Source organism: Mercenaria mercenaria, chromosome 12 (genome assembly GCF_021730395.1).
Source record: "Mercenaria mercenaria strain notata chromosome 12, MADL_Memer_1, whole genome shotgun sequence".
Lineage (NCBI taxonomy): Eukaryota > Metazoa > Mollusca > Bivalvia > Venerida > Veneridae > Mercenaria > Mercenaria mercenaria.
Window position 1 is genome coordinate 63,760,789 of NC_069372.1, and position 19,217 is coordinate 63,780,005.

Sequence of the window (19,217 nt, forward strand, 5' to 3'; positions counted from 1 at the left end):
TGACGTAAAGTGTTTTCATTTGATTTACTTGATAATACTGTAAGCCGTTGGCTGGCTGAATTACAGACTCCATCTATTTGATTTTGCAAATGTTACCTTTTAAACAACATTTATTTATATACCGTTTAAAGTTCTAAGTTCAGATTATGAATATTAAACAAATCTTATAAAGCTAAATGTAGTTGTTTTCTTGGGTCAAATTTATATGAATTCTAATTTCATTTTTCAGGACGAATAATCAATTAATGATATATTCTATTCAAATATGTCCAGTTGTTTTCGAAAGTTTTAGAACCTCAAATCCCCTTTCTAAATTCCAGTTTGTTTAGTTCTGCCCATTGTTTTCTCGTTTGTGGCAAACCCTTTAATTTATCTGGGGACCAAACGCCGCTCGTCATGGAATTACACGCCTCAACACGTGTATCATTGAAGGTTCCATGTTCATCGCCATTTGAATACATCTGCGGGTGTCTCTGAATTGCTTTTTGTACTTTTAGAATGTGTAAATGTTGAGTTCTGCTCAACCCGGAGCTAGAGGGCGTTGACGGTAGCATGCATTTCCACTACCGTCCATGAACAGGCTCAATCAAACCGAGCCTGCAACATTTTCGTTTTTGTCGTGTTGGGCGACCTGTGAAGTTTCCACTTTTCTCTATTTTATTATCACAGCAGCGTTGTTTGTGCCGTATGGCGGCCGTAAAAAGTCTCTCCGTACATTCAATCAGGGCTGTTATATTTCAATCTTCTCAAATCGTTCAGCACGACTTTTATGTCGTGTTATTGGTACTGTTTAGTTTCTCAACATGACCATTTCGGCCTGGGTGGTTCCAATACTCCCGCTTTCATAGCCTTGGGTATTGTATAATCACCCCTTGGATATGGTGCCTGCCTTTTAATTTTGTCTTTTGACAGTTCCTGTGATATGCAGGCTCCATAACCTCAGAACACCTTTCTAAATTCCAGTTTGTTTAGTTCTGCCCATTGTTTTCTCGTTTGTGGCAAACCCTTTACTTTATCTGGGGACCAAACGCCGCTCTTCATGGAATTACACGCCTCAACACATGTATCATTGAAGGTTCCGTGTTCATCGCCGTGTGAATACATCTGTGGATGTCTCTGAATTGCTTTTTGTACTTGTAGCATGTGTAAATGTTGAGATCTGCTCAACCCGGGGCTAGAGGGCGTGGACGGTAGCATGCATTTCCACTACCGTCCGTGAACAGGCTCAATCAAACCGAGCCTGCAACATTTTCGTTTTTGTCGTGTTGGGCGATCTGTGAAGTTTCCACTTTTTTCTATTTTATGTGTGGCTGGTACTAGTTCTTAATAAAATTACTGTATCAAGATAAACAGGGGAACCAGCGTAACGTTGATATGCAACTGCACTGTTAGTTGCTTCAAATTTAAATTTGACCACCTTTCTGTTGTTACTGAAAGTAAGATTGTGAATTGATTTTCTGGTATGAAAAATTAATGTTTTATTATAAGTATCAACAGTACAAGAATGCATGAGTACTGTGAGACTATGACCAAGTCCAGTTGACTGCAACCATGGTGATGTGTAGATGGATTCACATAGATTATTTCCACAATAGCTTTCACATATTTTCACTTAAACATCTACTGATTAGAAACAACTGGGCGGAATCACACAAAACTTGGTTTGTTAACTTTGCAGAATCCTCATATATTATTACTGATTAGAATAGAGATATCAAATTTCGTCAAAGAGTACAATGTACTATTTTCATTTAATTGGAAACACACTGAGTCTTTATGACATTGTAAAAGACAAGCCAAACTACTGCAGACTGTATTGTTCACCATCTATAACATAATATTGCAGTAGATACATTCAGATAAACAGTATAATGATATATAAAAATATACCGTATTTTCGGTATATTTTAACTATATAAGAAATAACATTTAAGGTATAGGCCGCTCCGGCAAATTGGCCGCGGCCTAAACACCGCAGTGCGGCGAACTTGACCATGTCGTATAAAGACTGTCCTCGATAAATAGTTATTGAAGTCGGTTGTATTTACTGGTAATCACACTTGTTCATCCGTCGAATGCAGTGAATTGTTTAGCCTGAAATGTCAGTTTTCGCGAGCTGTTTTCAAAGGCCCTTTTAGTAAAATTGTCCAAAATTTAGTAAAATTGTCTGAAATCGACACTGGAATATCCAGCGCTAGTCCATCTTAAAGAAAAAGGCACACCACTGAGTTCAAGCTGAAAGTGGTTGCAAACGCTGAAGAGAATGGAAATCGGTCTGCTGGCCGCTACTTTGAGGTATGCACCGGTTAACACTGTCTTATTTTAACGAGTTTTAATCACCGATACATGGTTTAGTTTACATATATATGTGTCAATTGTAAATATTTTAAAGATGAAAATCCGTTGTTTATTTAAGGACGCTCGCTACAGTTTCGTAATTTTTTTCTCAATAATAGATTTTGATGAAATGTTTTGTATGAAAAGATCATGTTTTGGTGTATTGAAAAATGAAATAAAAATACTAGGTCACCAGCTTTGTTTCAATTTAATTTGCCCCTAGATATGGTGCTATTTTAAACATTTTTCAAAATTTCATTTCTGTAATCCTAAAATATATTTCAGTAATGTACAATAATCCGCATAAATTTGATTATCTAAGCATTTTTATAACGGAAAACAATATATCTATTTGAAACTTGCTCAGAGAAATCAAAAGAACACGATTTTGTAAAGAAAGGAATACTTGTTCAGCAGACCCAAAGGCTATTTTTGCATATTTTTGTCAGTTTTAAGTTGGTACTTCTGCTATTTTATCGAGTTTCACATAATAGAATTTAAGCAAACTCTGCACATACATTTGGTTATGTCTACCTAATCTAAAACAAAAAGAAAATTGATAGGTCACCAAATTAGATTTCGCTTAAATCAAATTACAACGAGGTGGGATGTGGCGGGCATTTATACAACGCAGATTGGTACGAAATACTCTTTCAGTGTTTGAGCAAATGACTTAGAAATATATATATAAAATTATCAAACGGCAGATTTCTTAATAAGCGGATTTTAAGGTGTTTCCGAAGCATTTTGATGGCATAGAACGATGAAAGTTTCCGCCCTTTTTTCTAACAAAACCTTTAGTTTACGAATGTACGGTACGGGTACGGTACGGGATTAGAAACAGCTGTGACTCAATGCAGAGTTTGAGCGTTGGTATAAATAACAGACTCCAGTATATGTCGGACTGAAGCAATTTGAACTAAATGTACTTTAAATGTATATATTTTGTAATCATGGTGATACTTACCCTATATTTTAGTCAGTATATTATACATTTTGTACATTAAATGCATGCGAACATACAATAATTTGCGAATTTTTTGCCGTACGCGACATTAGATAATCACTTCCGGGCATGCGCAGAAGACCGCACCAACCCTGCAGTGAGCTACATCGAAACCAATTTGGCACGGTGTTGGGGTAAATATCGACTTGTCCGAAAAAACTGTAGCGAGTGCCTTTAAAATTTCTGCACAACAAGTTTTAATATGAACTAAGGCAAAGCCTCAAAGCGAGCTCAAAGAAATCGGATTTATCTAAAAATATAATACATTATTTATTTGTCACAAACTATTCACTAGTCACAAGAATTCAGGAGAACCTATTCACTTGAAAAAGTCTACATTTAGTGTCACCATGCCTATAACGGTGAATATCATACGTTGCAAAATTTATGGGAAGCCGGTGTCACGGTGACGTCATTACCGCGTTCCCGTTTCTTTCTGCTTATTAATGACATTTTTTCCATTTTCTGGCCGATGCTTGATCTTTTAAATGCAAATAATATTTTTTTCAAACAACTGGAAATCATTCTTTCATTATTGTTGAGTGATGAATAATTTTTAGCAATTGAATGAAGTTCTGTATTCACTCCGGAAAGGAGTACTTCCTGTGAGCATCAGTCCGCTAGGGTGCGCTTTTTTAAAACTTCCGACGAAACTTTTCAAATCCATCACCAAGTGTGAAAGTATACTTGCGTTACCGTAAAGCTCGATTCTCGAGCAGGCCCTTCGGGCCTGCTCTCCGAGCTCGCTATAAACATGATAATCAGATAACACATATTTGACGCACTACCGGTAATCGTCTGTTTGTGTCTATTCATCCTTTGTCTACAGAACAATAGCGATGCGAAACAACTGGGCTATATAATTTCACAGTTTGTCTTTTGTTGTCAAATACAAGCCGAAATCGTGGAGATTTTACCGAGATGATTATAACTTTCGAGATTTATAGGCCGTTGAAAAAAGCAAAATAGTTTTGAAAATAAATGTCAATTGACGAGCACTTTTAATTATTTCCTAGGTTGATGAGAAATGTGTTCGTCGCTGGAAACAAGAGAAAGTATAGAATGAATTGCTCTTGTAATGCATTGACAAAGCGTATATGTTAAAAACGTAGCAGTGTAATGCATGTACATTAATAAAAAACAAATAAACATTCTGAGATAAAACAGTTAATAGCAAGTTCAAATGGCAGGTCCAAAGGGCCTGCTTGAGAATCGAGTTTACGGTAACGCAAGTATGCTTTCACACTTAGTGACGGATTTAAATGTTTCGTCGGAAGTTGTGAAAAAGCGCACCCTAGCGGATAGGTCTTGACAGGAACTACTTCTCTCCGCAGCTTATACAGAACTTCATTAGATTGCTGAAAATTATTCATCACTCAAAGATAATGCAAGAAACATTTCCAGATGTTTTAAAAAGAATCTTTTAAATTATCAAGCCTTGGCCAGAAAATGGGAAAAAAATGTTAATAATAATCATAAAGCCGCGAGAACGCGGCAAATAGGCCTTGACGTCACCATGACACCGGCTTCCCATAAATGTTGCAACGTATGATATTCGCTGTTACAGGTATGATGACACTAATATAAGATTCTTACACTGGTTGTAGGTGCAGATATGAATCTCCGGTAAATGTTTAGGTGGTAACGAGGCTCCTGCCGGCATTTATGTAAATTTATTTTCAAATCTCTTGATAAATGACAGAGCCATTGGCCAGACAAGAAACTGTTACCATTTGACTTCTTAGCATTACTTTGACATTGGAGCTAGGGGTCTGGGTCTTGTGCATGACATGTCATCTCATTATAGGCTCTATTTATTCCAAGTAACTTTTAAATCCTTCATTCATAACAGAGTTATGGAACGGACAAGAAACAAATCATGTTAAACTTTAACCTCCAAGTGTAACCTTGATCTCATTGTGGGAAACATTTATTGCCAAGTAATTTTAACCTCCCATGATTAATGACAGCATTATGAACCGGACACAAAACATACCCTGTTAACATTTGACTTCTAACTGTGACCTTGACCTTGGAGCTAGAGGTCTGGATCTTGCGCATGACACGTCGTCTCATTATGGTAACATTTATGCCAAATGCTTTCAAAATCCCTTTATGGATGGCAGAGTTATGGACCTGACACGGAACAAACCTTGTTAACCTTTAACCTTGACCTTGGAGCTAAGGGTCTGGGTCTTGTTAGAATTTACACGGACATACGGACACACGCACCCATACACGGACGGACAGTGCGATTTTAATATGCCCACCTTTGGGAATGTAGACTTTAGCATTAAAATACTAAACAGATGAAGTAATCTTAAGAACATTTTCATCTCAATCAAAAGGATATATATATATACTACTAATTTGTCATTTTAGTGTTTTAACTATTCGTTGAAGGAACAAATACATCTATCAAGTGTATTATGATCTATGGACACCATGACGTTAATTTCTATCTGATGATTTCAGTTGATTATTGGGATAAAAGAGTGGAATATATCTGATCATTTCATTAAATATCAGATATGACTTTTACCGACTAAGATCTATCAGATACAGTATACCTGGTTATAACCGCTGGCACTCTAATAGTTTAGTATAAATTTAAATTCATCTATTTAATATAATTCATTATGAAAACAACGCTGAATATGTTGAAAATTATAATAATTAGACATGTTCAATTTTTACAAGGAGGCAAATACGAAGTCCTATGTTTAATATCTGTTTTGACATGTGAATCAAATTTGGAAAAATAGCATATCATTTTTTTAAGTATTTGCTGAAAATCGTAACTCAAAAGTATTTACCTGCTGCACTAAATTCCTGATATGAATTTTAGTGAAATAGTTTATCTTTTACCTCCAGAGGCAAACGATCAGATTTGATACCCGTGTTTAACATATAAATTTTTCAAATTCAAGTGCAAAGGTTTTAGGCAGATGTAACTTTTTATTGGTTTCACATAAAGACTGAATATGTTTAAATTTCTTGACTATCAGTAATTTATCTTGCACCATATTTCAGACATATGGCCTTTTGTGTTATATAAGACATACAAGACAGGATTAACAGACTAAATTCCCATAATATACGTGGTGTAATAAGTCAAAATCTTAGTTTTATCAGTCTGTTCAAGCCATTTATTAAAAAGCAGATTTTTTTCAAGTAAAGACTAACTTTAACTGCGCAAATGTAACTTCCTTTTAGCAAACTATGTGAACTGCCCCCTGATTTACACATTATTTCGTTTCTATATTGTTATCGTTGTTAACCATATGACACTGACCATACCCAGTCCTGTCGCAAAGATTGTTTGTTCACAGGAGACATCAAGGAGGATTTGTGACAAGATATTTTCTTCTCCATATCTACAAAATAATGAAAATAAATACTTCCTTATTGCCCCAAGTTGTGACAGTGTTGTTAACAAATCAAAATGTTTGATTTAAAAACAATATAAGTAGACTGTCATTCTAACCTTCCTTCTCGCTCATCCTAAATCAAAAATGATGTTAAAAAGAGGGACACCAGCTTCGACCAGTTACGAGGGGAATCATGAAAAATTTTGAGACTGTCCATATTTAAAAAAATTCACCGGTATTTAAGAATTTTGCCTACACTACTCACTCAAAACATTGATCTTTTAATTAACAGAAATGCACTTTTCCATCCGTTATACATGACCTGAAAGTCAAAGTGGTATATGATATAGACAATGAAACACTGCGCAACAAAGGGCGCAACTGGAATTGTAGCGACGTTCAGCCTGCAATTTTTTCCGTAAAGGAAAGTGAAAAAAAATGAAAAGCACTTATACCGGCCGAATATGCGAGGGTGGTGGTGGGGGGTGGGGCCCAAATTGCTTATTCGGCTGGTCCTATTAATACTGCTGTACAATATTCCTCTTTTGTGCAGAAGAATTGTCATGAATAAGGCCGATGCCCCGTGAACCACTTTATAGGCGACGTATAATGTTTTATAATTGATTTTAGAGCCTCGTCCCTGTAAAACTTTTCAGTGACGGGTTTGCAGGGTTCACTGTGTATTTTGAACCAAATGGCCTAAGGAATTGAACAAAAATGTGTAAAGAACCTGTTTGCAACTTTTTGCTCTTTTTGCGATAACTGGTCGTTCTTGCCCTTTTCTAAATCACTGTTTGTTGTTGATCGGCTTTTGAGGTTCGAATTAATATAGTATGTATTATCTCTTGTGAGAAATTCAGTAAGCCTCCTTTATCTGCGTTTTAACAGATTTTATAAGTTTTTTTTTCTACATTGCACCCTTTTTGTCTTTTCGCTGTCTGGTTTAAAGATGTACTTTCCAGCTCGCACACACCTTCGTTAATTTCAAGAGTTTGGACAGATTTTCATGAACACCTCCCGATGTGAAGCCCAGTGACTCAGCTTTTTCGGAAACTGTATTGAACACACAGCTAAAATCTGTTTCCATTCTTACACGTTCGAATTACACTAGGAAGGGATACTAACCTGAAATAAAATACGGTTTTAAATATTAGGGAGTAAACCGCAATAGCCAAAAGTAAGTTATTTTGCGAAACATGTTTTAATCGACAAGACAATACACGATAAAATTATTCTTTATTTGTATAAAATATAACCTTAAAATTGTTACGATATTAAAAAAAAATACAGCGTGTTAATTTGTGTTTTATTGTTAATTTTCTAAGCGATATCTACTGTAGCTATGGTAATTTTCACGCGGGCTTCATTTAGCGAGTTCATGGTTCGCAGCCCCATGTGAGGTGTAAAGAATTCGCGAAATGTGGGTGTTCATGTTTTACCTTTACCCTGTTTAATTTATGGACTTATCTACCATTTAATTTGGGCAGTACTATTTATAATTCGAAAGGGCGTTCAATGAAAATTTACAGACTGAAAAACACACAGTGCAGACCAAGATCAGTCTACAAGTATAGGCGAATCTTTGTCTGCAATGGTCGCAAAGGCGGTATCATTTGTCGCCAGCGGGCTAAAAGTTAAAGACTTGATGAAGATTGATATATACAAATATTTTGAATTTGCAAGTGGCGTTATCCGTGAACATAAGCGAAAATAAAACCGTCTTGCATATCACTCTACAGTATCAGGGAGGTCAATAATTGTCTGATTCACTTGTGTAATTAAACCGATAAAAATCATTAATTGCTGTGTATTACGTCATATTTTAGCACACTGAAATGCAGATCTTAACAACCTGAAAAACAGCATACCCAAGAAATATTGCGAAATAAATTGCAGATTTTTGCAATTTTCAATTTACTACACATAACACGTAATATAATTTGACATGTTTATTTGATATTTACGTGTAAGTTATATACGCTCAATCATATATACATTGGTTGTCACTGGACTGGTTGCGACGCGCAAAATGGTCATTAAAATCGATGCTCAAACTTTGTACTAATTTTAAAACTATTTTGAATTATTAAAAATTTCTATTTCCCTATGTGTATTGAAAGGACAAAATATTTTGAACATGTCCCTTTTCAACGTTTTATTATGCTTTCAATATGAAAGAGCTCGCTTTTATGTTGTTATTGAGAAACTCTTTGTCAATATAGTTTGAGCAAACTGAGAAATATGTTGCACTTTGTGCATCTGGAAATAGCAAGAGTTGTTTAGATATTTATCAGTATATTAAATATCTAAGGTAGAGTCGGCTATTAAAGTCAAAATGTACATCATCAGGATATATTTTAACAGTATCAAATTTCTTGAGACTTAATTAGAGGCCAATCCAGACCAACGAAAGTCGTCAAACATCTTTCCTAAGTGTTTCTCACAAAAATATACAGCGTTGGCTGAAAAACTACTCTTACCATGTATGGAAAACACTTAAGGAGCGTTTAAGTCTAATTAAGTAGGACACTAAAATAAAACTAAATTTGAAATATTGCCATTAATCGAACAGACACTAATCAAGCAAAGATATTTAAATCATTGAAATAGGAGAATTTGAACTTTTTATAAATTTACGTCATTGTTACAGGAAGTAAAACAAATTTACTTTCCTACGGTGTATATAGTTTTATCGAAAAATACCGAGCTAACTGTCACCTATAGTAGATGCATCAAGTCCAGAAACTAATTACTCTTTCTACGAATGAACATCTTTAAGTATTTAAATACAATTTTCTAAACCACAATATTAAAACTCTGCAGTTTGGACAGTTTTGAAAGTTAGCAAATGATTTTACTGGGAACAATACACCATATGTAACTTTGTCGTCGTAACTCGAGAGTTTTGCTCTAAATATTATATTGTTTTAGTACATACAGACTTAACCTATACATGCATATAACAAGTTTACGATAACTAAACCTCCACGTACTCCGATAGGTAATACAGTTATCGCCTAAGTAGAAAAGACGCCATATATGTTTTTGAAATTTCACTACATTTGACCCCTTCTGACAGAAACATGTGTAGTTTTTAACCACTAACCTCCCATACTTTTTTCTAATGAAGTAGTGAGGTAGATTTCTATGTTCAATGCATTGCGACAAACGTGCTAAGCAACCAATCAGACAGAGAAGCAGTTTTGCCGGAGTCCATGCATACAATCCATGTTCTTCAGATACCCAAAATATCACCGTCTTCAGGTTGTATGAGCTTATCTGGTCAAGTGCAAACAGATCAATGTATTTTTGATAAGCCTCTTCTTGATCACATAGCACTGTATTTGCGTATCGTTGAAGTTCCAGATAAGTTCCTTCTCTCGTAACAGAAACGAGTGTCGCCATTCTAGTGAGCATGTCGCAGAACTGGAATCACCCACAGGAACAACCCAATTCAGATATTGTACTGATCAATGTAGGCATTGGACAGTCAAATCTCTTGTTTTCCATTCGATTGCTTCTTCTGGTCAGCCTCTGTACGTCAATGCATAGGCTGTGTCGTATTCTGTTATAACCGCTTGCTTACTGTCAATGGCGTGAAACAAATACTAGTTAAATATCATGCATGGTCCGTGTTTAATTCCTTCGAAGGGGAAATGCTGTTGTTCATCGTCATTTGGCATTAAGCTTACCATCAGATATCGAAACCATTCACTAGACAAGTAGGACCCCTCTGACATTGGTTATAAGTAATTACCAAAATCCGTTTCTGACTTAGTGTGATACAAGGATTTGCTATGCTCACTTGGTATAAGTTTGACATACCCCGGATTACATCTACTTGAATCAGATAAAAAATAAATAATGCCCTTCCTCACATTTACACAGACATTTTTGTTGTACACAATGCGTCATATGTAACAAGCTGTACGTAAATCTTTTGAGATCAAAATTGAAATTGAATTCAGATCCTCTGCTTCGGAACTCATTATCTGAAAGAGTCGGGTCAGTTACATGTTAGTATCTTTTGGAAAGAAGGGCAGTCACTCCTGATGTAATAATGACATGCGTCTACCGTTTTCTTTTTGTATTATCGAAATTATTTAAGTGACATGTGCAGGCCGTAAAATGTATCTCCATACTTGGAAGCAGTGTTAATATTCCACGTGTGGGATTATGTACACAAAGTTACAGTTTCAATGTCAGCGTTACGTAGCGCAAATAGATTTACACACTTCATCATTCCATTACCAAATTAATAAGCCCTTATTAAAGTTATCTTTAAGGCAAAAAAATAAATGGACTAAAACATGATGATATAGATATTGTACCTAAAATTCATATTGTACCATGAAATCATGATATTGCTCTCTAATGAGATACAAGTGTGCCCCAATTTTATATTGGTTAGGATTCTATGCCTCAGTCTTCATGCCGAAATTCCTCACTTGAAAAGTGGAGCCAATGAACGAAAACCCTGATAGAACTATTTAGTTACTAGTATCTGGACAATGTATGCATGTGTGTCTACTTCAAAATCGAATGGCTTTTTTACAAACAAAGAAGCTAACTATCATTTCTAATTAAAACCTCATTAATTTAAAGACAAAATAGTGTTTATTACTTGTGATGATTTACAGGAGTTGGTGTGGTATCGTCTTGGAAAAAAAAACATCATTATTAAGTTAAACACGATATATAGACTGTATGGATTTTACAACATCGTCAGGTTTTCTTATGTAATCTGTTTGTAAAAAATAATGTAAGATAAAAGTCAGAGAAATATAAAAAATATATATTCCACCTGATAGTCAATACCAATACCATACCAAAAACTGTACCGAAAGGAGTTATTCTATTTTTTGTTGCACGCGGTTTGAGTTTACAATTTTACCTAATTTGCATATTGACCGATGCGTTCGTAAACGAATTAAATGTTTGCAGAACTGTAGTTATAAAAACTTCTGTAATTGAAATACAGACATTCTCTAGTAATTACATTTCAGGTTAGTTTCAAAGTAATGGTAATACTTTTCCTTCGCACGTCTGCCAAACACTGTAAGTATTTACCACACGGTACTATGTGAAAATCCTGCTATTGCGACATAAGCAATTTGTGCAAATTTTCGAAATGTTGACAATGAAATGATTTTTTCATATGTAAATGGAAGTCACCTAAAATGATAATTTGAAATACCGATAAATTCCTATAGGATCTGGTAAATAAATTCGCAACCAAAAACTAGTTTCCCACTAAAATCGTCTTGTGTGTAATCTTTTAATAAATCGTTCATATATTATCCTTAATGCATGTACGTTTCTTTATCCTAATGACAATAAAGTCATTTATTGCGTAATAAAGATCTCAACTTTGTTACGGTCATGAAACACTGTATTTTATCGTGAACATTCAGTACTACTATTCTTATCACATTAAGAAAAAATACAGTTTGTTTACACACCTGCAATCTATTTACATTCGGTGTCAAATTTAAATCTATCCACGTGGTGTACAAAAATGTAAAGATTTCACACTAAATGTTTTTAAATCTATCCACATGCTTGATTTCACATTGACTGTTTGCATAGTTTGTATTTTATTAATTGTATTTTAATAGCTTCTAACACACGTTAACCACATTTATTATGATACAGCGAGCCACGGTCTTCTTCTTCTTCTTCCATTTGTGTACAGGTCCACGTCGTGGGGCAACGTCGTACAGTGGTGTATGTACAAGGTGATGTGTGCGGCGCTCAAACATTTACAGTGGAGAGTTAAAAGCAGATAAAAAAACGACGTGCTGAACTAGTGGGACCCTGTCACCAGGCTCCTCTTGAAGGCCTCGACGCTGTCAGACATGATGGCTTCTTCTGGGAGCTGGTTCCATAGTCTGGAAGCGGAGGGGAAGAAGGAGTAGTACAGGGCATCTTTGCCACAAAGCGGAAGATAGAATTTCATGGAGTGGCCACGGGTGTTGATCGTGGTAGGATTGAAAAACCTCACTGGTGGTGTGATATCGACGAGGCAGTGGACGATTCTGTACGTCATGACCAGCTTGGCGTTGGAGCGACGATTGAGAAGGGGTTGCCAACCGATGTCTGCAATCATCTGACTTGTGCTGCTGGTAGTGCGGAAGTCACCCTTTACGAAGCGTGCTGCACGTCGCTGGACAGCCTCAAGTCGGTCGATGTTGATCTGAGTGTGCGGATCCCATGCAGTGTTGGCATACGCAAGGATAGGACTGACGAGGGTATGGTAACACTGGGCCTTGACTTCCTGTGGGCAACTCGTCAGGTTTCTCCTGAGGAAGGCGAGGCTGTTGTTCGCCTTTCTAGCAGTGGTTGTGACATGTGTGTTCACTGAGAGTTTCTCATCAAGATACACGCCTAGGTACTTGCCTTCCTTGACGACTTGGAGTTCGCTGCCATGGATGAAATAGGCCGCCTTAGTAGGATATGTCTTCCTGGTGAAGCGAACAACCTCACACTTTGAAGGATTAAATGACATCATCCAGTCCCGTTCCCATTGTTGGAGCCTGTCTAGGTCATCTTGTAAGGCTTTGGCATCCTCGATGGAGCGGATCTTCCTATACAAGAGACTATCGTCAGCAAAGAGACGGGACGTTGATGTCACTTCTGGGGGAGGTCATTGATATACAACAGGAAGAGTAGAGGACCGATGACTGACCCCTGTGGCACTCCAGATGTAACCGGTGCTGAGTCAGATGACTTTCCTTTTACCAAGACTTTATGTGATCTGCTGGCCAGGAAACCTCTTATCCACTGCAACAGATGTCCTCTAATGCCGTAGAACTCGAGTTTACTGGCAAGTCGCTCGTGGGGAACCTTGTCGAAGGCCTTACTAAAATCAAGTAAGACCGCGTCAATTTGTTCCCCCTCCTCGAGGCCCTCTGCGAGGTCGTGTAAAGTGAGGATCAACTGGCTCTCGGTGGATCGTCTCTTCCTGAATCCGTGCTGCTGGTCCGACAGTATATGGTGCTTGTCGAGGTGGGCCATGATCTGGCTATGGATTTTGTGCTCAACAAGTTTACTGCAGACAGAGGTGAGGGATATGGGCCGATAGTTGGCAGGATCGCTGTGATCTTCCTTCTTGAAAATGGGCGTGACATTTGCATGCCGCCAGTCGGTTGGTACTTCAGCTTGTTCAACAGATGCAGAGAAGATGAGAGCAAGAGAAGGTGCCAGTTCTTCTGCGTAGTCTTTGAGGAACTTTGTTGGAATATTGTCTGGACCAGTAGACTTGTGCACATCAAAGTCAGCAAGGAGCTTTCGTACACCCTCGATTCCAATGCTAAAGTTGTGCATGCTGGGATGCGGGCTGGTTCCAAGTGACGGGATGTGGGATGTGTCCTCCCTGGTGAACACTCCGCTGAACTGGTCATTGAGGATTTTCGCTTTGGTGGTGGGGTCGCTGGAAGTGACACCGTTTGATTTTAGGGGAGATATGCCGCTCTTATCACATCTCTTCCCCTTTACCAGGGAATACAGCTTCTTGGGATTTCTGTCAGTTGAGACGAGGTCCCTGATGTAGGAATTATAGGCACGTCTGGATTCATATTTGGTGTCCTTGGCTAGTTGTTTGTAGCGGTCCATGTCCGCTTCTTTCCCGGAGGCTCTGGCCCTGTGAAATGCCCGCTTTTTCCTTCTGGAGAGACGCTTAGCTTTCCTCGTGATCCAAGGCTGGTTGAACCGTGAGGACGTCGTCTTAGATGGTACGTGGGCTGTGATGGTATCCTCAACAAAGTTCCTAAAAGCCGTCCACAGGGAGTTGACGTCGGACTTGTGGTCATATCTAGCGATGAAGTCAGTACTGAAGTCACTGACAGCTGACTGGATGTTTGTAGAGTCCGCATTTTTCCGTAGGAGTATCTTTCTCGGTGGTGGTTTGACACGAGATGCTGATGTTTGTGCTTGAATGAAAACAGCGTCGTGATCGCTGACCCCTGGTACTGGTTTACAACGGCTCACAAGTGATGGGCAATTTTTGATAAACAGATCAAGGGTGCTGTTGCCTCTTGTAGGGAAGTTTACGATTTGTTCTGAGCTGGTGTCTAGAACAGTGTCAATGAAAAGTTTGTTTACCATGTTTGTGTTGTTGTTCCCCAGGATGGAATAGGAGTCCTAGTCGACATCAGGCAGATTTATATCGCCTGCCACCCATATGGTTGATGCTGGGTAAGCGAGGTGGAGGTGGCGTACCTGGGTGCATAGTTCCTCCATGTAGGCCTGGTTACTACTCGGTGGGCGGTAGATTGAGGCTATGATGAGCGGCTCTTTGCCTCGACAAACAATGTAGGCGGCAGTAATTTCAAGCTTCAGGGAGGTGCCGGTGATGGGGTCCTTGGCAGCAATGATGACTCCGCCATGCCGGTCTTGGGTTCTGTCCCTTCTTGCAATGAAGCGATAGCCTGCTGGTAGTACTTCTTGGTCAGATTCCGCAGGGTACAGCCAGGTTTCACTACCTATAATGATGTCAGGGTCTGCTTCTTCTGTTAGGAGCCAGAAAGATGTACGTTTCGCCCTCATGCTCTGGAAGTTAATAACAAGGACCCGCAGACTTGAAGCTCCTGTTTCCTTGTTGGGTGGTGGTCTGCGGTGGATTGGTGATGAAGTGTACTGAGGTGACCCTATAGAATGGTTCGCAGAGGTGAAGCTGGACGTGACGTTGCTGCTGTCGGGTGTGTGAGGCGTGTCAGAGAGAACGCTGTAGGTGTTCTCTGTGGCAATGGACGTGTTCAGCGAGTCTGGTGAAAGTGTGTTGAACAGCGTGGAGGAGAAATTTGGAACGCCACAGTAGAAGCAGATCCAGCTAGTATTAGGAGTCAGACCTCTGTAAACTGCTGTGTTCATCCCCATGCACTTGGCGTGATACCATCTGTCACACTTTTCATTGGCACTGGCAACAGCACGTTGGTTGGATCTACAGGGCTTTTCGCAGATTCCACATGGAAATTTATAATTAGGTGGCCCCGGGTTCGGATGGCAGTAGCCGGATATGAGAATCTGTATGGTGATTTTGCATGTGACATGATGATTTTCAAAGGGCAGAAGCAGTAGGCCGAAGTTAAATAGGGCCAGGATGGTGAAAAATGTGTTAAATATGACAATCACCTACGCCAGTATGATCATCTTGGTGAAAAACGATGTCAAAGGACGGGATATGATAAGATATGCGAAATGGCCCCCTAAATAATTAGAATGTGAAAACTCAATAATTGAAATTTTAACTGTCTAAAACAAAAAAGAAGATCATAATCGTTAAAACTATGACTTTTAAAAACTTCAAAACCAAGTTATTTGTACGATTTAGACCTTTAAAATAGTCGAGGTCCGTGACTTTTACTGTTTTTACACACTACATGCTCGATTTTCATTGTGAGCCGGACCTGGTGTCAACCTGAAGTTTTGCTGAGAAAATAAGGTTACTAAAATATATATTTTCAGAAAAAATCAGCTTGACACCAGCTCCGGCTCATATTGAATTTCCACTTTTTTCGCAATTTTAAGCCTCACTTTTCTTTGAAGGAAACAGGATACGTGCTCATCTCTAAGCAACCGAGCATCAAACAGGTACGCGGGAGTTTTGTTCTAATCATGTAACTGATAATTAAAAGTTGTTTTTATAAGAAAATTAAATGTTTAGAGCCGAGTTTAATACAAAGGTGAAACTGAAACTAGATCTAGACATTCTAATGATCAGTTACGTGTTTTAGATCTACGTGAACTGTATTTCGGGATGATATTCAAGTTGATTTTGTTTAAGCGGTATTTTTAAAATATGACGTTGTTTGTAGATAAGTCTCTGTGACGCAATCGGTACGCACGCCGGCTGAAAAGTTTATGCCTGGTGTCAGTGGTATGCGAGATCGATTCCCAACAAATCCTGTAAAACTTTTTTTTCTAGCAAAAACGACAGAAAGTACCATTCTTTGATAATTGCAAACCATATTTAGATTTTATATTTTTAGCCGCGAGTTAAAATATTTTAAACCATTTAAACGCGTTATTTCTATAATTTTTCAATATATTCTTTTACTGTATGTCTGTGATGAAGTTATAAACATGTGTTTTTATATTTCTTTTTTATGACGTATGAAAAATAGTAAGTCAACAACTCAGAATTGTTTCATTAATTTTGAAATACTCCGTTTCATCGCCGTACGAAGTTTCATAGATAAATGTATGTTGAGTCAATTAATGTCACTGACACGTCATTTCCGGTGTGACATATTTTATTTTATGAATAAAAGGTAAAATCCCTATGGATTCTATAACCATTTTAAAAACAAAATAGCTATATTTGTGTTTAAAGAATATCTAAAATATCGAAAGACGCGTCATTTTATTATTGTTTTTTATAATTTATTGTAGGTTGATTGTGATTTGTTTTGTTTTGCGCTTTAAAGCCGTTTTCAACAGTAACGGACAATTAACTTAACCAGAGTTCCTGGATTCCGTACCAGTAAAAACCTGTTCTCCACAAGTAATTGTCAACTTCCCCACATGATTATGAGATGGAGGACGAATGATTATAGTCACAATACACCTTATCAAATCGTCACGGAGAAGAAAAACCTCGCCCGGGGATCGCACTCGCGATCTTGCGATCCGCAAATCTGCGGTGGCCTTATTGAGCTTGTGAAGCAACTTATATAAATCAATTTCGACATTTCATTCCTGATGAATCCATCACCAGGGTAAGAGCAGAGAAACCAGTTTCCCTTTTAATGACAAGCATCCAAGCAAGGGAGCTACTGGTAATATTTTTCACGTCTTTGGAATGACGGGGCCGGAGATCAAACCCAATACCACCCCGCCCCACCTGAGTCGAAGCGGACCCGGACTAGCTAGACTCTCTGCACGTTAATGAATACGCTTTTGAAATGAAGGCACATATGCAGGTGTTATGTTTTCTCTCTCTCTTTTCTAGAATAACTGTAATGTTTTAAAAAAACGGAGGAATGTATATACATGTAGTTAAGGTATCACAGAGGGGGACATGGATGTTTTTGTCATACTAAAACGTGCGCACGTATTAATTACTTCGTACTCACGTAATATCTATTACTTCCGCACGTAATAAGAATTACGTTACGTGCGCACGTAATAGTATAAAAAATACCTCTGCGCACATATCACTAGGCATGATTGATTTTGTTTGTTTGTTTTGGGTTTAACGCCGTTTTTCAACAGTATTTCAGTTATGTAACGGCGGGCAGTTAACCTAACCAGTATTCCTGGATTCTGTACCAGTACAAACCTGTTCTCCGCAAGTAACTGCCAACTTCCCCACATGAATCAGAGGTGGAGGACTAATGATTTCAGACACAATGTCGTTTATCAAATAGTCACGGAGAACATACGCCCCGCCAGAGGATCGAATTCGCGGCCCCGAGATCCGTAGACCAACGCTCTTACCTACTGAACTAGGCGGGCGGGCTCGGCATGATTGAAAACTTACTATGGAGACCACTTATTAGCTATAGTTCGTGGGCAAGTGCATAGCTGTTTCTTAGACTAACACGTGCGTACTGAGCAACTATGCCGGTTCTTTTTCGCTGCAGCCGTTTCGTCTCGAATCTGTCTGTCTTTCTATCTGAGGAAAGGAAACGTGGTAATCCAGAGGAAAGTCGGGGCATCTGCTTCTCATCGTGCAACCTTGACCTATTGTTATTTTGTAAACAATTTATACCTACCGCTCTAATGAATTCAGTGTTTAATACTATTAGAACAAAATCAAATGTCTTCATTTATAATATAAATGCAACAATTGTAATTGGAATATATCATAATGGAGTAAAGTCAAAAAATTTCTTACATCTATAACAAAAAATCTTCTGCAGGAAATCGGAAGCATTTTACGTTACATATATACGGACATTTTGGCGGGAAATTGCACGTGCCTTTCATGTCACTCCTTCCGTAATGATCTTACATACGCTAATGTATATTTCGTGCTTCTCATATCGATATTATAGTTTCGTGTCAAAGGAAACGTTTTTGATTAAATTAAGTTGAATAAACTACATAGATATGCTACCATGGTTGTAATACCGATCTAACTCGGTTCCGGCGACATTTCTGCGGGTACGTGTTTTAATTATGTGGTAAGGATTTAGTAATATTCAACTCGTATATTGTTTACTCAAGTAAAATGAACACCTATGTCGTTTTTTCAACTTACTTGATGAAGATACTTCATTACATATTTAAATAAAAAATCACCGAAAATATGAAAAAATGGAAACTTGTAAGACAAAGTCCTGCCTCCTGATTTATTCGACGAAGGTTTTGTTTTATACGAATGTCACACAACAATAAGAATATTCCGTATACGAAACAAAAACAAAACACTAAATATGTAAGGAGATATAGAAGCAAAATTTTTTATTTTAAAAAGTTAATATTTCATCAAGTATGTGAAATAACTTGCTAAATTACTATAAATCCAAAAAATGCAAAACTGTTTCTATGTTGCTATG

The 19,217-nt window shown here is 37.8% G+C and overlaps 1 protein-coding gene across 1 annotated transcript in view; it reads right to left on the bottom strand.

Annotated features, from left to right (window-relative positions):
- The window catches only part of LOC128547423 (heat shock 70 kDa protein 12A-like), a 55,983-nt gene extending 49,730 nt beyond the window's left edge, over positions 1 to 6,253 (bottom strand). The window contains exon 1 of the mRNA XM_053520217.1: positions 6,160 to 6,253. The gene's annotated coding sequence lies outside the window, so the exon portion shown is untranslated. The remainder of the gene's footprint in view (positions 1 to 6,159) is intronic.
- Between the last annotated feature and the right edge of the window lie 12,964 nt (positions 6,254 to 19,217).